Below are 23,823 nucleotides of genomic sequence, written 5' to 3'. Positions count from 1 at the left end.
TGCTATACAGTGGGTTCTTATTAGCTATCTATTTTATATATAGCAATGTGCTATATATATTTTATATATAGCAATATATAGCTGTCTATTTTATATATGTCAATCCCACAGTATGTAGATTTAATCCTGGCAGTAGTATCAATACATTCAGAGTCCTCAGACAAATTGTTTAACTTCCCTGAGCTTCAGTTTCCTCATCTGAAAAACGCACAAGGTACAGTTTGTGAAAGAGTCAAAAGTGGTCATGACAATGCACTGTTTAACATAAAGTCGCCAATGTTAAATTCCATAAAGTCCCAGTTCCTACTTTTGTTACTCATTTGTGTTTTTTTCACGGAGGTTTTCTACATGATTTCCTTATTCTTCCCAATTTTAGAAGCCATTTTGCCCTTTATCTCTTTCTGACTACTCAATGAATTATCTATCCAGCACCGATTTTCCTGTCCACATTTCCCAAAGTAGCCCTGACATCTTATCAGATAACTGGATTTATGTCCCAGCCCTGATAATTCCTGTGGCCTGGGGTGAGTTAGTTAACATTTTTACATCTGAGCCTTCTAATCTGCACAGTGAACATCATAGCGGTACGTAACCCATGGTGTAATCTGAGAATTAATTAAGACAATGTGCGAAGTGTTTAGAACTATGCATGCAAACCTTAATTGTGACCAGGGTGATATAAGTGAATGTGTGCTTTTGCTCTTCTCCAAATCAAGTTAACAAGTGATTGTCAGTATAGAGATGGATACATTTTGAATATATTAAATAATCTATAACTGGAAGATCATATTGCTCAGATTCTTTATGAATCTCAGAAAAGGCACCGGAAAATTAGATCCTATATTATTAAATTATTTAAGCCTTCAGAAACCATAAAACTAACTGTCACTGAAAAATGACACCTGCTGTGGAGGAATCAACATGAAAAATGACACATTCAGAACACATGCTGCAAATTCACTGTAAACATTCCCTGATATGATCGGCGACTAGAAACACAGTGAAAACCAGAGCACTTGCAGGATTTCTAGAATTTATGAGTGATTTATACCCCACCATAAATATCACATATTCTAAGTCTAGTCTTCAGTAATAAGAGCTGAAGTCCAGTGCTGGGGAAGTGGGATGCAGGAAAGAATTAATTTAAATTCTTGAAACTCATTCAAAATCTAAAGAGCATTTTGAGTAATTTTAGTTAAGTTTGTATTTTAGGTTTGCAATTTTTGACAAATAGCTTTTGATATTAAAAATCTTTTTGACATACATCATTTGTAAAAACTAACTCATGAAAAAACTTAAAATACTAGAGCATTACCCTTTTCAATGTATTACTTTGTGTTTTGAAACATTCATTAGAGATTTTTAATATGGCTTTGGAAAAGTGACCAATTTTCAACTGTGGCTCAGGTAGGCAGCACGTTTCTATTGTCTTCTTTCTGGAAGGGAGAGAAGGAGATTTTCTAGACCACTAGCCCATCATATCGGAGAAGGCTATGGCACCCCACTCCAGTACTCTTGCCTGGAAAATCTCATGGATGGAGGACCCTGGTAGGCTGCAGTCCGTGGGATCACTAAGAGTCGGACATGACTGAGCGATTTCACTTTAACTTTTCACTTTCATGCATTGGAGAAGGAAATGGCAACCCACTCCAGTGTTCTTGCCTGGAGAATCCCAGGGACAGCGGAGCCTGGTGAGCTGCCGTCTCTGGGGTCGCACAGAGTCGGACACAACTGAAGCGACTTAGCAGCAGCAGCAGCAGCCCATCATATTGGTTTTTCAGATGAGCAACTCTTTACGCTTTGGTCAGTTCCAGCTCCCTGAAGGGTGGGATCTGAGGCATCATGACCCTGGATGGGGTGTCCTTAGAGCACCAAATCTAGTCACAATGGGTTAAATGTTGCTTCATACTCTTGTATGGGGGTTGACCTCTTCATTTCTGAATGCTGAATTTTTCCCTTTTACAGTGGGAATGTTTGTTTCAATTCACTGTCATCAACAAAATCGACAAATTATTCCACATTTCTGTAGTAAGACCAGCATTTTGCTAAGGCATCTAAATTCACTGCCTTGACTTGAGTTCTCTGTTTATTCATTTAGCCTAAAGTCAGACAGAGCACTGACCAAACATTATAAATATTTAAATTTTCTATATAATAGTGTAAAATTTTCCCTCCATAAATATTATGAACTGGCATCAGATAGATCAATGACTCTTACCATGCAAAAATTTATTGTACTTTTACATATTTGGTAAGTTGACAAGAAAAATATTGCCAATTCTTTCAACTTAAGTTGTATTTATACTTTATATTTATGCATCCAATACAACATAACTTAAAACATTTTAAAGATAAAATCATTAAAAAAGAATGAAATATTGTCTTTTGATATTTTCCTATTGATGAATGAACTTGTCAAACTTTTGAATTCATGTATTGCTCTCAACTTTTCCAACCAAGAAACAAAGCATATGCACATACAGCTCCTGCCACTTGTGCCAGACATAAAGGTTTTATTTATTACTATTATTATTGCAGTTTTCATCTGTCTCTAAAAATAATTCTATAAATTTGTATTACTGTCATCCAATTTTGAACAATGTGGAGTCAGTTTGTGTTAACCTAGTTTCAGTGTTGCTCACAACCTGTCCTTTTATAGATCTGCACCCTGAATATTGTTATATTTAGCTTCTTATTTGGTAAGCATTCCATATACAGCATTTTCATTTTTTTAGTAGGTATAGTGAAATCTATTGTTTGGATTATAAATCCAGATAAATAAATCTAGTTTATTACAGATTTTACATATGTGGCTCCTGCTTTTTTCCATGAAAGACAACATGCGTACATGTAACATACTTGAGTCTTAAACTTGATCTTAAATTGTGCTGTAGATAGTCACTGTATTCTGGGATGTGCTGTTACACAGCCAAAGTATTGAGGCCAACACAAAATACATTAATGGTTATTATTTTCTAGCCACTCAAAATCATAAGTACTGCCATTTCCTAGTCTTTCTATATCCATTCAGAGATATCATAGTTTAGAAAACAAACTGATGTTGGCAAAAGAGCATTTTAAAATGGGAGGCAGAGTTTTTGTATGAAGAACAATATAGTCAGGGAGAGTAGGGGATCAATATTGTCAGAATTGTATTATTAGAGGTCTTACATTCAAGTCTTTACTCCATTTGAGTTAATTTTTATGTATAGTATGACTTTCTTTTGTATGTGACTATCCAATTTTCCCAACCCCACATACTGAAGACACAGTCCTTTCCCTGTTGTTCTAAGTATCCATCAATAGATGACTGGATAAAAAGACATGAAACAGACATGCAATGGGATATTATTCAACTGTAAAAAGAATAAAATCTTGTCATTTGAAACAACATGGATAACTCTGAAGGCAGAGGAAGACAAGTGTCATATGTGATTTCATTTATATGTGGAATGTAAAAGACAAACAAAGCCAAACTCATAGATACAGAAAATAGGCTGATAATTTCTAGAGGGCTGGACGACTGGGGGCAAAATGAGAGAAGGAAGTCAAAAGGTACACATTTCCAATTATAAAATAAATAAGTCTGAAGGAAATAATGCAGAGCATGGTGACTATAATTTAGAATGTCTTCATACATGCTAAGTCACTTCAGCTGTGCCCAACTCTTTGCCAAGAATTATGGAGTGGGTTGCCATTTCCTCCTCCAGTGGGTCTTCCCGACCCAGGAATCAAACTCACATCTCTTACATCTCTGAATTGACAAGCAGGTTCTTTACCACTAACGCCACCACAACTGTATCATATATTTAAAAGTTGCTAAGAAGAGTACATTTTAAAAGTCCTCTACACAAGAAAAAAAATGCAATTATTATGTATGGCAATGGGGGTTAACTGGACTTATCCTGGTGAATCATGCTGTTGTGTACCTGAAGTCAATATAATGTTATATGCTAATTATACCTCAGTAAAAATTACATTATTTAGGGACTTTAGAGAGTCACACATATTTTTAATTCAGATTGTCAAGGAACCATTCGATGGCTTATGATAACATGCCAACTCTGCACCACTAAGAAATGACTGAGAGAAAATTTGTTCTAGAAAATCTGCAAAATAGACTACCTTCTTGCTGTACATATGAGAAAGGAACGGCTACAGCATGTATGGTAGAAATATCTGTAAGCATCCAGTCTTTTTAGAACTTAAAGATTCGCCATGTGAAAATGATAGAGGAGCTGTATAATATATCACAGATCAAGGAAAACTAAATCCAGAAGCTTCAAGGATGTGAGCTTTAGAAAGTCATCCTTATACAGGGTGTTTCTTTCTAACACAAGAAGGAAATTTCAGTACTGTGCCAGCAATATCAAAGAAGTATGCAAGATGACATGGACTCTTTAAAAGAGCACTCCTGGGAGAAAAGAAGCCAGAGAGAGAAACAGATGTGATTAAGGGGAAGATGGATGGGAGAAGGGAGGACTTCAAGGGGACTAGAATTGCAATAATAAAATAAAAATCAGATGAAAAGGAAACACAAACAGAACTGACAGTTCACATAACTGTATCAGGACATGGAGGAAAATATTGAGAAATGTATCTTAGAATGGAAAAGAAAAAAGTTTAAAATAAGGAGCAGCAAGGTGATAGCTTGAAGGTCAGAAAAAGAATATGAGGTATATGAATCAGATGTGCTGTAGAACAGTTTTCACACACAGAAAATAATTTAAAAACTTAGATGGAAGAAATTCTTAATGGCATGAAAAGTTTCTGAACTTCAGTGAATTAACAGTATCAAGGCAATAACAATGACTTAAAAATTTAATAGATGTTAGCAAATAAATAGATATTATCTCAAAATAAGCCTAAAACAGGTCCTAAAAATAACTGAATAAGGCTTTTACATCTTCAATTTCCAATAACCAATTTATTTAAACAATTGAGAAATATGACAGTGTGTTGATAGAGCTGAGAAAGTGAGGATCAAATTACTTTTATCAAAGTTTGTCTTTAACTTGCAAATAACAGCAACTTCTCTATCATGAAATCAGCAACAACATACTTAATAAGGCATAAGTGCACAGTATGAAAAAGATTAACATTTTAACTTTTCACCTTTGTACTGGAAATATGAACTATAAACCAGATAAAGTACAAAAAGAGGTTCAGGCGATGTGCAACGCTGTACAACAGCTAAGTTGGCAAAACCTTTACTTGAATTTAAAGAACCATACTTGTTAGAATTATTTCCAAATCAATAACCATTAGCCCCAACAATGTTGATTTGTGCCTTTCTGAAAGGTAAATGGCTCAAACAAAATTATTGCAATAAAATCTTCCTCTCTAACAGTATTCATTTCAACAGGAAGCCAATAAATTTGACTTTCATGATAAGCCAATAAATAATGAAAAGCCCAGCATTTTATTTTTAATCAGCAAAAATTTAAATGCATTGGCATATGCAATGTCACTATTGCAAAAAAGCTGTGCAGTTATATTTTGATATGTACAACATGAAGTTTCAAAAATGAAGCACACATGCCATGACTATTACAACATAATCTGAAGATTATAAATGTTTATTCGTATCCTTTAGTTTGAAAATTATCCAGAGGATAATTTTTAGGATTATTTCTGAAGGAAGAAGTAAAACATTCTCAGTCTCAACTTAACACCATGTAACTCATAAAATTATATTAGTAACAGTGTTGCTATAGCAACATTAATGTATAATTTGCATGCAATTTTATTTCATATAGTATAGTTTCTATCATTTTCATCTCTCTCTATCTCAGTCATATCTGAGTCTTTGCAACACTATGGACTGTAGCCCGCCAGGATCCTCTGTCCATGAGATTTCCTACGCAAGAATACTAGAGTGGGTTACCGTTTCCTGCTCTAGGAGGTCTTCCCTGACCAGGGATTGAACCTGTGTTTCCTGTGTTTCCTGCATTGCAGGCAGATTCTTGACTCACTGAGCCATTGTGGAAGCCCCTTTCTATCATTTTACCTTCTTATACTTTATAAGAGAGCATGTGACCTAATTAAATTGAATATATTTATTAAATACAACTACTATAAAAATGTAATAATAATAGAAGTGTTTAAAACATAAAATTTTTTAAAAGTAAGAGAAACACATAATCTCAATTGTGCAATATATCCTCAGTAAAAATACAGGATGAAAACACACCGAAAGTTAAATTTGGTTGTCTCTCTGTGGTAACCTTATAGAATTCTTATAATTTACCTACCTAGCCTAGTTCCAGACAGTCAAATCACTTTGCTTTCTTTATTGTTTTCATTAGCTTAAAATTATCCACGTAGTAATTAATTTACTAATAAAAAATAGACTATTGTGCTAAAGGCCACATAATGTTGAGTTCTGAATGAGCATTTAGAGTATTACGTTATAAGCAGGTTATTAACTTTCTCGAATACCTATTTTGGGGAGGGAGATCTAAAAAGTTATTTCAGGGATTAGTGTGAAAATTAAAAGAAAATATAAAATATCCACAATACTACTTGCAACCTAGGAGAGTGTCATGTAAATGGTCAGCTTCCTAACACTGTGTTCCCTTGTCTCTACGTTTGGTCTACGTGTTTGTTTACTCTTCTGTTTCTAGCTTTAAAATGTTAGACTCTTAAAATCAAAGGAATTATTACACAGAATACATTTTCAGATGAGCTTAGAAAACACATCTCTACCTTCAAACATGGATGTGAACAACTAGACATGCTTTTAAATGCTGTGAGCCACAGTAATGTGTTCGCTGGTTTGGCAATGTGCTTTTTGTCAACTTTATATGGAGAAAAAAAAAGTAATTAGAAATGCTTATAAAAATAGCAAAGTCTTCTAAATTTCAAGTTATTTAAATTACTCTGTTTGTGTGCCCCCATTTTGTATTAACACAGAATGCTAAAAATAAAACCTGTTGTACATATGAAGAAATAAATCATACAAGCAAAATTAATCTGCAGCCCTCCTTTCAACAAGAATCACTCTCTATGATATATTATAATGAATAGTTGAATTTAAATAGCATTTATAAAATAGTTTCATTAACAAAGTAGGTAGATTACTTTGTTAAAGCTAATGATTATTTTCAAATTAATGAAGGTGCAAAATATGTACATATCATTATAAAAAGGAGCAGTAAGTGAAAGCTTTTCCCTTAGAGCCTTAAGCAAAAATTGTAGCCTTCTAACCCATCTTAGATGTCTGACTCCAGAACTATAAGGTAATCAACTGTGTTGTTTTAAGCCAATAGAAAGTCAATATGTCTATTGATAGTAAAAAGTATTATGAATGGGAATTTTGGGGTTTTTCATTCAGGAAAAGGATGCCTTCTAATTCTATCACATCCTCTCCACTATTAACCCTCACAGTCAAAAAACATACTAATGCTGTCCTCTGCTAAAAAAAAAAAATGTCTCAGTTAACTTTATCCCCTGGTAGCTACCGTCCATGGGGTCGCAAAGAGTTGGACATGACTGAGCAACTTCACTTCACTTCATTTCACTTTATCCCACTTTCTCTTCTTGACTCTGCAGTGCTTCTTGCACATGTCTGAAATATGTCTTCTGTTCATTCATTTTTTAGAAGAGCTATATTGAAGTATGATTTATATAAAAAGAACTGCACATATTTAATCTTCACAATTTGATGAGTTTGAACATAAAACATACATCCATGATATCATCTCCACAATCAATATAGCAGATGTATCCAACACCTCCCAGAACCTATTGTGTCCTTTGGTTTTTTATTTTGTTTCCGCGCTTTTATTTAAGGTGTACAGCATGTTGTTGTTGTTGTTGCTTTTAATTATTGGAGTGTAATTGCTTTACAATGTTGTGTTAGTTTCTGCTATAAAACAAAGTGTATCAATTACATGTATACATATATCCCCTCCTTCTTGAGCCTCCCTCCCACCCCACAAGGTCATCACAAAGCACCAAGCTGAGCTCGCTGTGATATACAGCAGCTTACCAATAATATCTATTTTACACATGCTGCTGCTGCTAAGTCTCTTCAGTCGTGTCCGACTCTGTGCAACCCTATAGACTGCAGCCCACTAGGCTCCTCTGTCCCCGGGATTCTCCAGGCAAGAATACTGGAGTGGGTTGCCATTTCCTTCTCCAAGGCATGAAAGTGAAAAGTGAAAGTGAAGTCGCTCAGTCGTGCCCAACTCCTAGCGACCCCATGGACTGCAGCCTACCAGGCTCTTCCATCCATGGGATTTTCCAGGCAAGAATACTGGAGTGGGGTAGCATGTATATATGTCAATGCTACACCCGATTTGTCCCACCCTTCCCCTCCCGCCCTGTGTCCACATGTCCATTATCTTTGCCTGCATCTCTATTTCTACTTCGCAAATAGATTCATCTGCATCATCTTTCTAGATTCCATATACATGCGTTGCTTCTGTGTTTTGTGGTCAGAACACTTACCATGAAATTAGTCCCTCTTAATAAACTCTGAAATGGCATCACTATATTGTTAACTACAGGCCCCATGTTGTACAGCAGATTTCTAGAACTTGTTCATCTTGCATAATCAAAACTTGACATCCACTGAATAACAGTATCTCATTTCCCCTACTCTGAGCCCTTGACAATCACTATAGTATTCTCTGCTTCCATGAGGTTGACTGTTTCAGATGACTCATGTAGGTGAATTCATGTGCAATTTGTCCTTCAGTAACTGACTTCTTTTACTTAGCATGATGACAACATCCTCTGTGTTGTCACAAGTGGTAGGATTTTCTTCATTTTTTAAGGCTGAGTCATATCCATTGTGCATATTTTTTTTATTTATCCACTTGTCAATGGGTACTTTGGGTTGTTTCTCTAGCTTGGCTATTGAGAATAATGCTGCAATGAACCTGAGCATGTAGATAACTCTTAGAGATCATGATTCTGATTCTTTTGGATATATACTCAGAAGTGGGATTCCTAGATCAGTTGGTAGTTCTATTTTTGATTTTTTGAAAAGTGTTCATACAGTTTTACATAGCTGCTCTACCATTTTACATTCCCACTGACAGTATACAAGAGTTCTGATTTCTCCACAATCTCCCCAGTGCTTATTTCTTTTTAAAATAGTAGCCAGCAGTCCACTTGATGTCTTTTTATATTAAATTCATTACCAAGGTATTAAATATACTTTCCATTTCAGTCTCTACTGTTTTTAATTACATCATTATCATCATAATAACCTTGGCTAAGTTGTGTACTTCTTTTCTTTTCTCCCAAATATATCAATCCCTCCTCTGAAAGATACCATCCCTGGTATATTTCCTTTACTTTTGCCACTACCTTAAACCTGAGAACCTTAATATTTTACCATACCATACACTGTGTTCTCCCTAAGTATATGCACTCTATTCTAAAGCTCAGTCTTTTCCAAATAAAACTCTTGAAAGCACAGTTTAAAACATTCCAATGGGTTCCCAATGAATGCTTGCTAAAATAAAGACTCAGACCATAGATTCAAGATCACAAAGTCTGTTCAATGTCAACTTTTTAATCTTATTCTAAAAATAATAAGAAAAATACATATTAACTACTTGCTGTAGGTTAAACATTTCTTTAGCTACTTTACATTTACCCATTTAATTAGTATTAACAGCCTACAACAGGGGGCATAGTATACTAAGTTTCTGACATAGTATACCAGTAAAAAACTAGAAAAGAATACCTACCATTCACAGAGATTTGATTCAAACATGGGACCTTGTATTACCAATGGGAAAGACCAGTGATAAGCTATTGAGAAAAATGAGCCATGGAAGAGTTGTACAGAGGTTTGAAATGGTACCAAATGTAAGTAAACTAATCAGGAAGACTTTACTGAAAAGGTGAAAATGCTTCAGTGAAAAAACTTCACAAGAGAAAGTAGGAAATGAGCTGTGTGAGCATCTGGTCAAAGAGTATTCCAGGAAAGAAACAGAACATGCAAAAGCCCTAAAGTAATTTGCCTGATACAGTCCTAGGAAAAGCAAGAAGGCAAAGAGAACTGGCGCTCAGTAAGTGGGGAACAGTAGGAAAAGTGATTTGTGACCATCTTAATACTCATACATCAATGAACTAGTTTTAATTTCTGTTTTGAGTATGATGGGAAATTTTGGAGACACTGTAGCCAATGAATGACTTAATTTCCCTTCTATGTTAACAGAATCTTTCTGGATGCTAATTTAAGAGTACACTGAAAAGAGACAGCAGTAGAAACAGGAACAAGAAAGGTGTCATTAGACAATGCACGTATTTCATTGCCACACTAATAGGGAGAAACAGTACAACAGCCCAGATGTGTTGATAACAGGCATCCTGAAGTCAGTTTTCATATAATTTTAAAATATCATATCTCCTATGTAATTGCTTACTATCATTTAATTTTCTCTATATATTAACAAATCTGTTACTAAATTCATCATCATCAAAACAGTGGTCAATCAAATTATTGTTGTTCAGCTACTGTCATGTCTGACTCTTTGTGACCCCATGGACTGCAGTATGCTAGGCCTTCCTGTCCTCCACCATTTCCTGGAATTTGCCCAAGTTCATGTCCATTGAATCAATGATGCCATTCAACCACCTCATCCTCTGTCACCCTTCTCTCCTTCTGCTTTCAATCTTTCTCTGCATCAGAATCTTTTCCAAGAAGTTTGCTGCTCATATCAGGTGGCCAAAGTATTGAAGCTTCAGCATAAGTCCTTCAAATGAGTATTCACGGATGATTGCCTTTAGGATTCATTGGTTTGAGCTCCTTTCTGTCCAAAAAAGCAGGGAAAACCACTAGACCATTCAGTTCAGTTCAGTTCAGTTCAGTTCAGTCGCTCAGTCGTGTCCGACTCTTTGCGACCCCATGAATTGCAGCATGCAGGCCTCCCTGTCCATCACCAACTCCCGAGTTCACTCAAACTCATGTCCATCGAGTTGGTGATGCCATCCAGCCATCTCATCCTCTGTCGTCCCCTTCTCCTCCTGCCCCCAATCCCTCCCAGCATCAGAGTCTTTTCCAATGAGTCAAATATTCACATGAGGTGGCCAAAGTTTTGGAGTTTCAGCTTTAGCATCAGTCCTTCCAAAGAACACCCATGACTGATCTCCTTTAGAATGGACTGGTTGGATCTCCTTGCAGTCCAAGGGACTCTCAAAAGTCTTCTCCAACACCACAGTATGACCTAAATTAAATCCCTTATACAGTGGAAGTAACAAACAGATTCAAGTGATTAGATCTGAGAGACAGAGTGCCTGGAGAACTATGGACAGAGGTTCGTGATATTGTACAGGAGTTAGTGATCAAGACCATCCACAAGAAAAAGAAATGCAAAAAGGCAACATGATTGTCTAAGGAGGTCTTACAAATAGCTATGAAAAGAAGAGAAGTGAAAGGCAAAGGAGAAAAGGAAAGGTATATCCATTTGAATACAGAGTTCCAAAGAATAACAAGGAGAGATAAGAAAGTCTTCCTCAGTGATCAATGCAAATATATAGAGGAAAACAGCAGAATGGGAAAGACTAGAGATCTCTTCAAGAAAATTGGAGATACCAAAGGAACATTTCATGCAAAGATGGGCACCATAAATGACAGAAATGGTATGGACCTAAGAGGAGCAGAAGATATTAGGAAGAGGTGGCAAGAATACACTAGAATTCTTACAAGAATACAAGAATACAGAAGAACTATACACACACACACAAAATATCTATATCTATATCTATCTATCTATCTATATATATATATATATATATATATATATATCTTCATGGTCCAGATAATCACAATGGTGTGATCACTCACCTAGAGCCAGACATCCTGGAATATGAAGTCAAGTGGGCCTTAGGAAGCATCACTAGGAACAAAGCTAGTGGAGGTGATGGAATTCCAGTTGAGCTATTTCAAATCCTGAAAGAAGATGCTGTGAAAGTGTTACACGCAATATGCTAACAAATTTGGAAAACTCAGCAGTGGCCACAGGACTGGAAAAGGTCAGTTTTCATTCCAATCCCAAAGAAAAGCAATACCAAAAAATTCTCAAACTATCACACAATGTCACTCATCTCACATGCTAGCAAAATAATGCTCAAAATTCTAAAAGCCTGGCTTCAGTACATGAACCAAGAATTTCCAGATGGTCAAGCTGGATTTAGAAAAGGCAGAGGTACCAGAGATCAAATTGCCAATGTCTGTTGGATCATAGAAAAGGCAACAGATTTCCTGAAAAACATCCACTTATGCTTTGCTGACTATGCCAAAGCCTTTGACTGTGTGGATCACAATAAACTGTGGAAAATTCTGGAATAGATGGGAATACCAGACCACCTGACATGCTTCCAGAGAAATCTGTATGCATGTCAAGAAGCAACAGTTAGAACTGGACATGGAACAACAAACTGCTTCCAAATCGGGAAAGGAGTACGTTAAGCTGTTATTGTAACTCTGCTTATTTAACCTCTATGCAGAGTACATCATGAGAAATGCTGGACTGGATGAAGCACAACCTGGAATCAAGATTGCCAGGAGAAATATCAATAATCTCAGATATACAGATGACACCATCCTTATGGCATAAAGCAAAGAAGAACTAAAGAACCTTTTCATGAAAGTGAAAGAGGAGAGTGAAAAAGCTGGCTTATAACTCAACATTCAGAAAACTAAGATCTTGTGGCATCTGGTCCCATTACTGCATGGGAAATAGATGGGGAAACAGTGGAAACAATGACAGACTTTATTTTGGGGGACTCCAAAATCACTGCAGACGATGTCTGCAATGCGTATACCCTTGGCGAATTCATGTTGATATATGGCAAAATCAATACAATATTGTAAAGTTAAAAATTAAAATAAAAAAAAGAAATAAAAAAAAAAATGAAAGAGGCTTGCTCCTTGGAAAAAAAGGTATGACCAACCTAAACAACTTATTAAAAAGTAGAGACATTACTTTGCCAATAAAGGTCTGTCTAGTCAAAACTATGGTTCTTCCAGTAGTCATGTATGGATGCGAGATTTGGACTATAAAGAGGGCTGAGCACCAAAGAATTGAGGCTTTTGAACTGTTGTGTTGGAGAAGACTCTTGAGAGTCCCTTGGACTGAAAGGAGATCCAACCAGTCCATCCCTAAGGAAATCAGTCCTGAATATGAATTGGAAGGACTGATGCTGAAGCTAAAACTCCAATAGTTTGGCCACCTGATGCAAAAAACTGACTCATTTGAAAAGACCCTAATGCTAGGAATGATTGAAAGTGGGAGTAAAAGGGGACGACAGAGGATGAGATGGTTTGGATGATATCACTGACTCAATGGACATGAGTTTGAGTAAACTCCAGGAGTTGGTGATGGACAGGGAGACCTGGCGTCTTGCAGTCCATGGGGTTGCAAAGAGTCTGACACGACTGAGTGACTGAACTGAACTGGACTGAATTGTCCAAGGAATTCTCAAGAGTCCTCAGCACCATAGTTCGAAAGCATCAATTCTTTGGCAATCTGCCTTCTTTACAGTCTAGCTCTCATATCCATACATGACTACTAGAAATACCATAGCCTTGACTACAGGGACCTTTTTGGCAAAGTAATATCTTTGCTTTTTAATAGTTGTCAACATGAGCACACAGTTACAATTAGTAATTTACATAAGTATGGGTATACAGATTTCCTCAAATTACTATCAAATGACCATAGAATAATAAAAATCTGACTGCTACAACATATTTGGAGAGTTCCAGTTGATGTACCTTGATTTATTCCAGCTTCTTTGGAAAAGCTGCTTCCTAGAGAGGTAAACTAACCTGTAACATTTTCATACATATTTTAGTTGCTACAATTCAAAGCTACATCTCAGTTCTATTTTGGAGTTCTTTTGTACAACATATCCCTGGACCTTAACTCTTGGATAGCTCATAGGAAAGTTTCAGATATCAAGGAATTCCCTTCTGGTCCAGTAATTAGAACTCCACACTTTCAGTGCCAGAGGACTGGATTCCATCCCTGGTCAGGGAACTAAGATCCCACAAACCCTGTGTCAAGGCCAAAAAAAAAAAAAAACTAAAAATACTTTCCAAATCAGTTCTTAATTACTGGTAATTAATTGTAATCAGAGTGACAGCATGGTCAGAACTGTGACTAGGAAACATTCATCTTCTATCTAATATGATAACCTTCAAAAATAGAAATATCCATTAAAAAGATGAAAGAGGATCAGGAAAGAAGTTGTAAGAGTTACCAGAGAAGAAAGAGCCAAGCCGAGTACCTTTAACTATAAACGCAAAGGAAAAATGAATTTGGACCATGAGGTGTGGTCAAGAGCACCCTACGATGTGCTGACAAGATGCCAATAATAATCATATTGATAGAAACATCACTTACTTAGTGTCAACCTCTAGACTAAGTGCTTTCTTGACACATCATTTAGTTGAATTATCACATAAAATATGTATGGTAAATACCATCATTATCTTCATTTTACAGATAATAATACAGATAGAGAGTTTAAGTGATTTGTCCAATTATGAGATATTGAAGAGGCCAGACCATAATTCAAATGTAGTCCATGCTTTTTAATTCCTATGCCATTTAGCTACTCCCACACTGTCACAAAATTGAGAAGCTGCCCCTGGATTTGGTAATTAGATGACCACTTTTGAATTAAAGACAGTAGATGGTGAAAAGAGTGAGTGCAAAAAGCACCAAATCTATTTTTCTCTCTAGGCATTTTCATCAAAATACTTCTTTTTACATTCTTAGCTTATATATTAATCTATGAGTTTATCCTTTTTTTGAAACATTACCTTCAGTTTCATAACATCACTTTCCCTTTTTAAACATGGAAGTTTCTCAAAGGTAGTGAAAAGTGTGAGAAGTCATGAAACTATGTTTTTTAGCCAAAGAAAATACAAGATTTGTAAGCTCACTCGTAATAAAGACAAATGCATTTAAATACCAAGGCATCACTCTAACAGATAAGGTCACTGAAAGCCATTTAAGAATTTTAAAGGTATATAATTTTTCACCAACAATGCCATATATAAGCATTTATTTTACAGGTATATTGGGCAAAAATACTTTGCAAAGATGTATTTCATATCAATATAGACTGGAAAGAATTTGAATGCCAACATCAGAGGAATGGTTTAATAAGTTGTGTTTTTACATGTAATGGAAACCATGCAACCACTAAAACAAATTGTAGGCTTATATAAACTGAAACTATGGTTGCCTCTGATGAAAACTTGAGAACCAGGGTGAACGAAAGTGAAGTCGCTCAGTCGTGTCCAACTCTTTGCAACCCCAGGAGCCCACCAGGCTCCTCCATCCGTGGGATTTTCCAGGCAAGAAAACTGGAGTGGGTTGCCATTTACTTCTCCAGGGGACCTTCCTGACCCAGGGATCGAACCTGGGTTTCCTGCATTGCAGGCAGACGCTTTACCATCTGAGCCACCAGGGAAGACACAGAGAACCAGGGTACTGAGGTTCAAAACTGGGATGGGGACTTACTTTATACTGCAAATCAATTTGCACTGTTTTAATTTGTACTAAATATGCAAGCTTCCCTGGTGGCTCAGTTGGCAAAGAATCCACCTGCAATGGTGGATTGCAGGGATTTGCAACCAATCCCTTGGTTGCAAAGATCTTCTGGCAAAAGGAATGACAACCCATTCTAGTATTCTTGCCTGGAGAATCCCCAAGGACAGAGGAGCCTGGTGGGCTGCAGTCCTTGGGACCACAGAGTTGGACACAACTGAGCAACAAATTATAGCCCAGATTTAAATAATAACTAAAAATTTGATGATTAATTTTAATTATGTCTACCTGTTCATAAAAAGTCTATTTAGTAGTATATTTTCATAACTTTAAGGATATACTTAATGAACATAACTGCAACATAGCTATTAACATATGATTCTAGATCTTTCCTGTCTACAGGTACTTTCCTATAGTTGGGAAGGTTTAAAGACATTTCTAATAAAACTTGACTTCACTTTAACCTGACATCTCCTGCTTTCCCTTGTAAAAATTGATCACCAAATACAGATGTTTACTTCAAATTTGACTTTTACCAGAGGTTAGGAGAATCACAGAAAGAAAATATTTTCAAATACCTGAAGTCAGTTTTGTCCTCATTTGCCACTTTGCCAGTGGTAGGATTTAAAAATCAGAGAGAGGGTCCTTGTTTGCCACTTTTCCAGAAGTAGGATTTAAAAATGAAGGGGGCAGGGCAGGGCGCGGATATCAGTTCAGTTACTAAAACAAGAAACCATTGAAGTAAGCTAAGTACCACTACAACGGTAAAGATTATAACTCATTCTTAGAAACAAGACAGAATCCCAGTTATTAGAACTGAGTCTATGGAGTTCAAGTTGCCCAAGAAAAATACAGCAGAGGGAAGGCTCAGTCCTGCAATACAGGGTTACAGCCGCCATCCACATTTTCCACTGAGCTCAGATGTATACAAGGGGCTCAATATGCCTATTTCAGAGGACAAAAATCAAGAGGTTCCAAGTTGGTGGGAAACAAGGACTAGCAGGTATAGGAAATAAGTCAGAACCTCATAGCTAAGTTGTATAATTAAAATGAAGTTTAGTATTATATGTGCTCATATTTAAACTTTGCAATTTCATCCATTATAAGGGATAATTTCCAGTTCTCAGCAACACTGAAAGATCATCAGATACAAAAGAAGTGGTGGCATACCACATTTTCTTCTTGGTATGGAATGCTGAAATATTTCCAAAAAGTCATAATTTAGCTTTATAAAGCATGAAGTTCAATTGGTGTGGTTCTTGATGTTGAAGCCAATCCATAAAATGAAACTCTTCAACCCCACTGTATAATTTATGTCAAATTAATGGTGCTGTAAATTACTCAAATCTGCTTGTCCTGTTCAAATGATAACCTTACAAGTTTTTTTTTTTTTTCTCGGAAAATTTATGCTTGAGTAATATGTCTGATAGGATAATGCTTAGTTACTGAAAGATCTCAGAAAAAAGAGATAATTTATGACATATTATGTATTATCTCTCTATCTAGAATGTTAGTTTGGATTGCCATGTCTAAAAGTATGGTATTCCCGAATCTGCATAACATTATTATTTTTAAATAAAATATTTCTGGAAATTTAATGGATATTTTATTTAAATAATAAGCAGGGCTATTGTTTAATTGTTCCTTGATAGCTCAGTTGGTAAAGAATCCACCTGTAATGCAGGAGACCCTGGTTTGATTCTTGAGTTGGGGAAGATCCGCTGGAGAAGGCATAGGCTACCCACTTCAATATTCTTGGGCTTCCCTTTTGGCTCAGCTGGTAAAGAATCTGCCTGCAATGACAGAGACCTGCGTTCCACCCCTGGGTTGAAAAGATCTCCTGGAGAAGTGAAAGGCTACCCCCTCCAGTATTCTTGTCTGGAGAATTCCACGGACTGTAGAGTCCACGGGGTTGCAAAGAGTCGAACACGACTGAATGACTTTAACTATTGCTTGATTAATTGATCTTTAAATGAATTTAATGTTTATGTTATATAAGTCACACTCAAATATTTATATTCAAATTTAAAAGATAATATTTCATATAGAAACTTTAAGTTTTAAATTTTATCACTTCTTATTTAAAAATAACTATTTTAATAAAATATTAAGCTAAAAGTGATTAGTATTTCATTTTCAATAAAAACCATCTCATGGGAAAATAAATGCATTCATGCCCATAAACTTTGCAAGTAATCCACTGTTTCCTTCAAGAATTTTCTACTGCATAATTGTATTTCTTTTTCTGTCAGTTAATTCAAATTATATGAATATTAATCTATATTTTTTTCTGAAATGTCATTCAAACATTTATCTGCATTGCTGAAAGAATTGAAAAAAAACAAAAACAAAAAATAATTTGCACATAAGCCCATGAGATCTAACGGGCATTCACTTTTAGTATAAAACATGAAGTAAATAATGCCATTAAAAAGAACACATTGAAGGCAATAGGAGAATACAGAAACAAAGCACACTCATCCATACACAAATACACACACAAATGGAAAGCGTGATGTGCTGGAAATAATCAAAACTGCAAATCACAAATATGTAAATCCCAGTAGTTTTCTATGAAACAGAACCCTTCTATCCACACTTTATTACTGCTCTCATTCACACAGAAGTCAAATTCTGTTCCTGTAAACAGAGCTTTCACTGTTAAAAGTACAGATATAACAAATCTTAAACATTAAATCATGGAATTCTACATAACAGAAACAATGAAATGCCCACCTGCCATTTAGCGATATATTTCTTCTATTTCCAAAATAAGATACTTTAAAAACCATAGCATGCAGCTGACAGTTTATGAATTCGAAACAGACTTCTCATTTCTCTGGGTCATTCAAAATTGATGATATTCAGAATCTATATCACACACAAAAATGATGGAAAACATAATTTTAATTGGTCATCCTTTGACCAATTATCCATTAGAAACCCATCTTCCAGGGCACCATGAGAGTTTTAGAACTGTGAAAATGGATAATGGAAATCTGAATTAAAATGAAGCTGGGAAAGAGTTTTCCCGCACGTACTCCTGGTCTCAGCTTACCCAGTCACCCAAAGAGAGACCTCCTCACTGCTCAGAAAGAGCAAACCTTCATCACTTACAACCAATGTGAAACTGCTACAACCCTGAGTCTTCTTCCTCCTCCAAAGAACTTTTATTCATAACAACTTCCTCTGAGGACCTAATAAAAACTAGCCTCCCTTTCCTCTCCTTGAACTTACATGTGCTGTGCCATGGTTTGCAATTCCTCTGCTATTCCCTAATAAATTCATTTTTGCTTAACAACTGTCATTAATGCTAGAGTTGAAACTGTAATTTTGCAATGAAGGAGAGCGGAGCTTTGGAGCACTTTTTATTTTTTTAACTTTTATTTTATGTTGACATATAGTTGATTTACAATGTTGTAACATGTTGTATGTTGGTATATAGTTGTATGTTGTATGTTGGTGTATAGTTGAGTTACAATCTTGTATTAGTTTCAGGTATTTATACTGTAGTATATATTGTTTCAGGTATTTATATTGTTGTTAGTTTCAGGTATATATAATGTTGCATTAGTTTCAAAGTGATTCAGTTATGTACACACATGCATCTATTATTTTCCAGATTCTTTTTCCATATAGGTCATTATAGAGAACTGAATATAGTTCCCTGTGCTATGGTCCTTGTTGGTGATACATTTTATATATAGCAGTGTGTATATATTATTCCCAACATCTGAATTTATCTACCTCCCCCACCACCACCATCTTTCCCCTTTGGTAACCGTAACTATCTGTTTTTGCTTGCAATTCTACTGCCTGTTGTAAGAGGTGGACCTAAAATGATTCTTGAAGGTTCTGTCTACACAAGACTTAATAGAGGCATGAAACTATTTTCCTGCTTCTCAGCAAAGTCTACTTTAATCCATCTGTGAAAAATCCTCCATTTGCCATGAGAATTAGGAATAGACCTGACTTAGTTTATTATTAACCTTCCAGATGTTGAAACTTATCAACTCACAGATAATGGTCATATCTAATATTTGGGACAGGAGCAAAAAATGACTGATTTGTGTTAGTTTCAATCATAGTTTATAATGTTTGTTTTTAATTTTTTCTGATAAACACATACTTAGCATGACACGTTTATTTATAAACATGAATAAATACATGAAATTCATTAAAAGAGATATAGACTAACAAACATTTTAGAAAATGCTGTTTTGTTAACAGGATCACTTCTAATGGATTGAGAAATTAAGAATATTGTTGCAAACTATAACTAAAGAAATGGAGAAATTTACATGTATGATCCACTGCCGGGAGCCGGCATATTGCATATTGAATGCATATTGCATATTGAGTGCAGCACTTTCCACAGCATCATCTTTCAGGATCTGGAATAGCTCAACTGCAATTCTATCACTGCCGGGAGCCAGCGTGAGGAACTCCGCCCATGACAAAGGTCATGAGGAAGGAGGCTCGGCATATGCAAAGGCTGAATCGAGCCTCAGGAGTCCCCCTGGAAATTCTCGAGCATCTACCCCCAAAACCAGAGTCTGCCTACTTTCTGCTTTGTGCTCTCACCTACACCTCTGACTTTACAGGGGGCTGTCCCCCATTACCTCTCTCTGAAAAAAGAGTTAGCTTACAGCTCCAGTTAATAAAGTTCCTGGGTGTGACAGTGTTTCAACCTACAAACTCCTTTGGAAATCCTCTAGCCTGCCTGAATAGGTTTTTCCGGCCACATGTGATTGTTCAGAGCCTCCCAACTGTGAGAGGCAAGAGATGTTCTAAACTGTCTAAACACAGATTCCTTTGAGTAGTTAAAAGATTGATTAGAAATTGTATTGGTGAAGGGTTTTTCACTTGTTGGGCCAATGTTTGCTGCTAAGTCTCCATATCCCTTACCTGCTGTGTCCCTGGCAGTGTATTGATTAATATAATTGGTGTAAGTAGTAGCTTTAATGTTTGTAACCTGAGACTCTTGAGTTAATTCTTTTTCTTGTTATAGCCCACCACACCTTTGCTCTGTAGGAATGCAACTTTATCTAATGCTTTTGGAGGGTGGCACTTGACTAATCACCTTTAGAGAAAAATAAGTTTTCTGAAGAAAGGGTCTTAAAATGTTAACAGGCCTCCGGGCCAGAAGATGATGCAAATCACCTAAACTTTTGCATATGATAAGTTTGCAGGAAGAAAGCCTGGCTTACTGCATGACTCTACCCCTTCCCCCATTATCCTCTATGCATAATTTAAGGTATTAAAAACTACTTTGGAAAATAAAGTGTGGGCCTTGTTCACCGAAACTTGGTCTCTGCATGTCGCTCTCTCTCTCAAATTCTGGCTGAGTCTCCATCTGGAGCGCGGAACCTGCCATGCTTGCTAATTATGCCTGGGCTTCTAAGATCCGACCGGGGAGGCCTCAGTGTCTCCTCTCCTTCAGGAGAACGGAAGGACGCCTGCGGCCTACGTAAGTGGTGCAAACTTCTTGTCTTGAAGTTTCATTGGTCTCCCGCGTAAACCAAGCTACTCAGCCTCTTTTCTCCACTGAATTTCCCTACTGAGCTATCCTCATTCTATTACTCTTTATATCCTTAATTAATGTTTAATTAAGCAGTTGTTTTCTGATCCTCACCTACACCGTCTCTCCTTCGAATACTCTGGATCAGCCGGGGCTGGACCCCGGCACTCCACTACCCTGGATCCAAGTCTTCATCTATTCCTTGTTATATTACTGTAAATCTCACAGCTGCTATCCTTGTTTTGACTAATATTGGCTCTCTAGTCCACTATCTTCATGGTGTCAAATAATCTCTTAGAAAGTAAATCTGATTGATATATATACATTACCATGTATAAAACAGATAGCTAGTGGGAAACCACAGAGAGCACAGGTCGGTACTCTGTGATGACCTGGATGAATGGGATGAAGGGAGAGGATGGGAGGTCCAAGAGTGAGGGGATATACGTATACATATAGCTGATTCACTGCTGTACAACAGAAACAAAATATTGTAAAGCAACTATACTCCAACAAAAAATGAAGCTCTCTGTAAAATGTCAACTAAAAAAATAAAACTTAAAAAAGGAAATCAAATCAACCATTATCCTCTGGTTAAAATATCAGCAATCAATAAACTATCAACAATTTCTCTTAGCATGTAGAAAATCACCTGATCTCAACTCCCAACATTCAAAACCCCCAAAATTGAACTTCTGGGTCTTTCTCTAACCTCATCTAACATCACATACCTAATCTTCCAAAGTCTTCAACTCTTTTCTCTAACAACTGACTGCAGTTTCCTCTGCCTGGGATATTCTTTATCCTTGCAACCTGTGTATGGCGCATGCTCACTTTTCAGATCTCAGCTCAAATATCACATGTAACCACTATTACTTATTATCATTGCTACTACCTCCCTCTGCAGCTGTCTTCCCTTAGTTCTTCCTGTTTCTTTCTCTTACAGCAAAGGTCACAGTCTGAAACCATTAATCCTGTCTGTCAATCTACCACATTCCATTGTCTTCTGTCCTCCAGTTTTCTAAGTGAGTAGCTAGACATCATTCTTATAATTGCTTTGTTATCTACTTGTGCTCATTATTTATATTTACTACAGCAGGCTATATCTTTCAGTCATGTTAATGGAAATGTTAATTCTAGCCACTTTATAAAAAGTAAAAAAACAAACCAACCAGGATATGTGTACTATAAGAAGCAGAATTATGTGTAGTCATGTGCTTTGCTAGTCTGTTCAAATGTTTGTTCATGACAAAAAAATTCTCAATTATCCACATTCCAGATTTCCATGAAACAGAAGCTACTTTGGTTAAGAGTTATAATTCATATGAGAAGTGCAGACCACACTAGGAGCAATAGTGGCAAAGAAATATAATTTTGTCTGTGCTTTTGTTTTTCAAGGAAAAACTTGGTTTTGTCCTAAAGAAGTAGTTGTTGGCTCTGTGTGTGTGTTGATTATTTCTTTGACATGACACTCCTTCCCACTGGTGGGACTTATTGGGTGTCCCAAAGAGCTTTTTGTCCCTGTGGGTATAATGATTCAGATACTATACACTGAAACTGAAAAATCATTGAAATACATATCTATTGATTCATTAAATATAGAAAGATGAATTCATTTGTATTAATGTATTTAGCTTTGATCTCCTGAAGCCCTGAGACTTGTCTTAAAGGAAAGTGTCAAATCCCAGAATATAAACAAGCATAAGGAAGGGCAAAACTTGGAAAGTGAATTTTACTAGCCTTGGTTTTTAACACCTCAAGCCTAGAAAAACCATTTGACACTTAAAACATCTGGAAAGGGTTCTAAATAGACATCACTCAGACAAATTTCAGGTCTTATCAGTGGACCATGTCAGAATTTTTAGAACACTTCTTTTGTTGAGTAGCGTAGGAAATAGCAACCCACTCCAGTATTCTTGCCTGGAGAATTCCATGGACAGAGGAGTCTAGCCTGCTACAGTCCATGGGTTGCAAAGAGTCAGGCACAACAGAAGGCTCTTAGAGTCCCTTGGGCTGCAAGGAGATCAAACCAGTCAATCCTAAAGGAAATCAACCTTGAATACTCAATGGAAAAGACTCTGATGCTGGGAAAGATTGAAGGCAAAAGGAGATCGGAGCAGCAGAGGATGAGATGGTTAGATAGATTCACTGACTCAATGGACATGAATATGAGCAAACTCCAGGATATAGTGAAGGACAGGGGAGCCTAGCATGTTACAGTTCATGGGGTTGCAAAGAGTCAGACATGACTTAGCAACTGAACAACAACAATTTGTTTTTTATTTGACGTTCAACCCTCTGGATACAGAAGAAAGTCTGTTTTCTGAACAATCTAATCCATACCAATATCATAATCTATACTTTTACAGTAGAGTATACTTTTGAAACTTTTAAAAATGACCTGATTCTCACTGAACTTTCAGAATTTAGAATCTTTCTAGCTGTTTCCTAATTTTTCACAGCAATATATTTATTTGCTTAGGTCAGTAAAAATCTGCCCTCTTTCTAAACAGAATTTAGTTCAGCAAATCAATTATATAACAGAAGTCTCACTGACGTGTCATATGTGTAGTATAATAAGGTTTCTTATTTTAAAAACAAATGGTGGCTATACTTATGGAACCAATTCTCACAAAGCTATTCCAAGAAAATTAGCCTAATGCTTGGTTTCCAAAGTTTATCAGGGGTGAGGAACGTTTCTTCTTGCCAGGCTGGGAAAGAGAGGTGAAATCTGTTAAAGAAACTCTCTTGGACTTGTGTGTCCTATTACTGGGA

General features: G+C 36.4%; 1 protein-coding gene and 1 non-coding gene across 2 annotated transcripts in view; both read right to left on the bottom strand.

Moving 5' to 3' along the window:
- BRINP3 (BMP/retinoic acid inducible neural specific 3) overlaps nt 1-23,823 on the bottom strand; it is a 463,816-nt gene that overhangs the window by 413,044 nt on the left and 26,949 nt on the right. The window lies entirely within an intron of this gene.
- On the bottom strand, nt 15,378-15,450 carry TRNAC-GCA (transfer RNA cysteine (anticodon GCA)). Its single transcript has one exon. It is a non-coding gene; the product is annotated as a tRNA-Cys (tRNA).

The sequence above is a fragment of the Bubalus kerabau genome, chromosome 5, assembly GCF_029407905.1.
Source record: "Bubalus kerabau isolate K-KA32 ecotype Philippines breed swamp buffalo chromosome 5, PCC_UOA_SB_1v2, whole genome shotgun sequence".
In the NCBI taxonomy this organism is placed as follows: Eukaryota; Metazoa; Chordata; class Mammalia; order Artiodactyla; family Bovidae; genus Bubalus; species Bubalus kerabau.
This window is presented reverse-complemented; position numbering and strand designations above follow the sequence as displayed.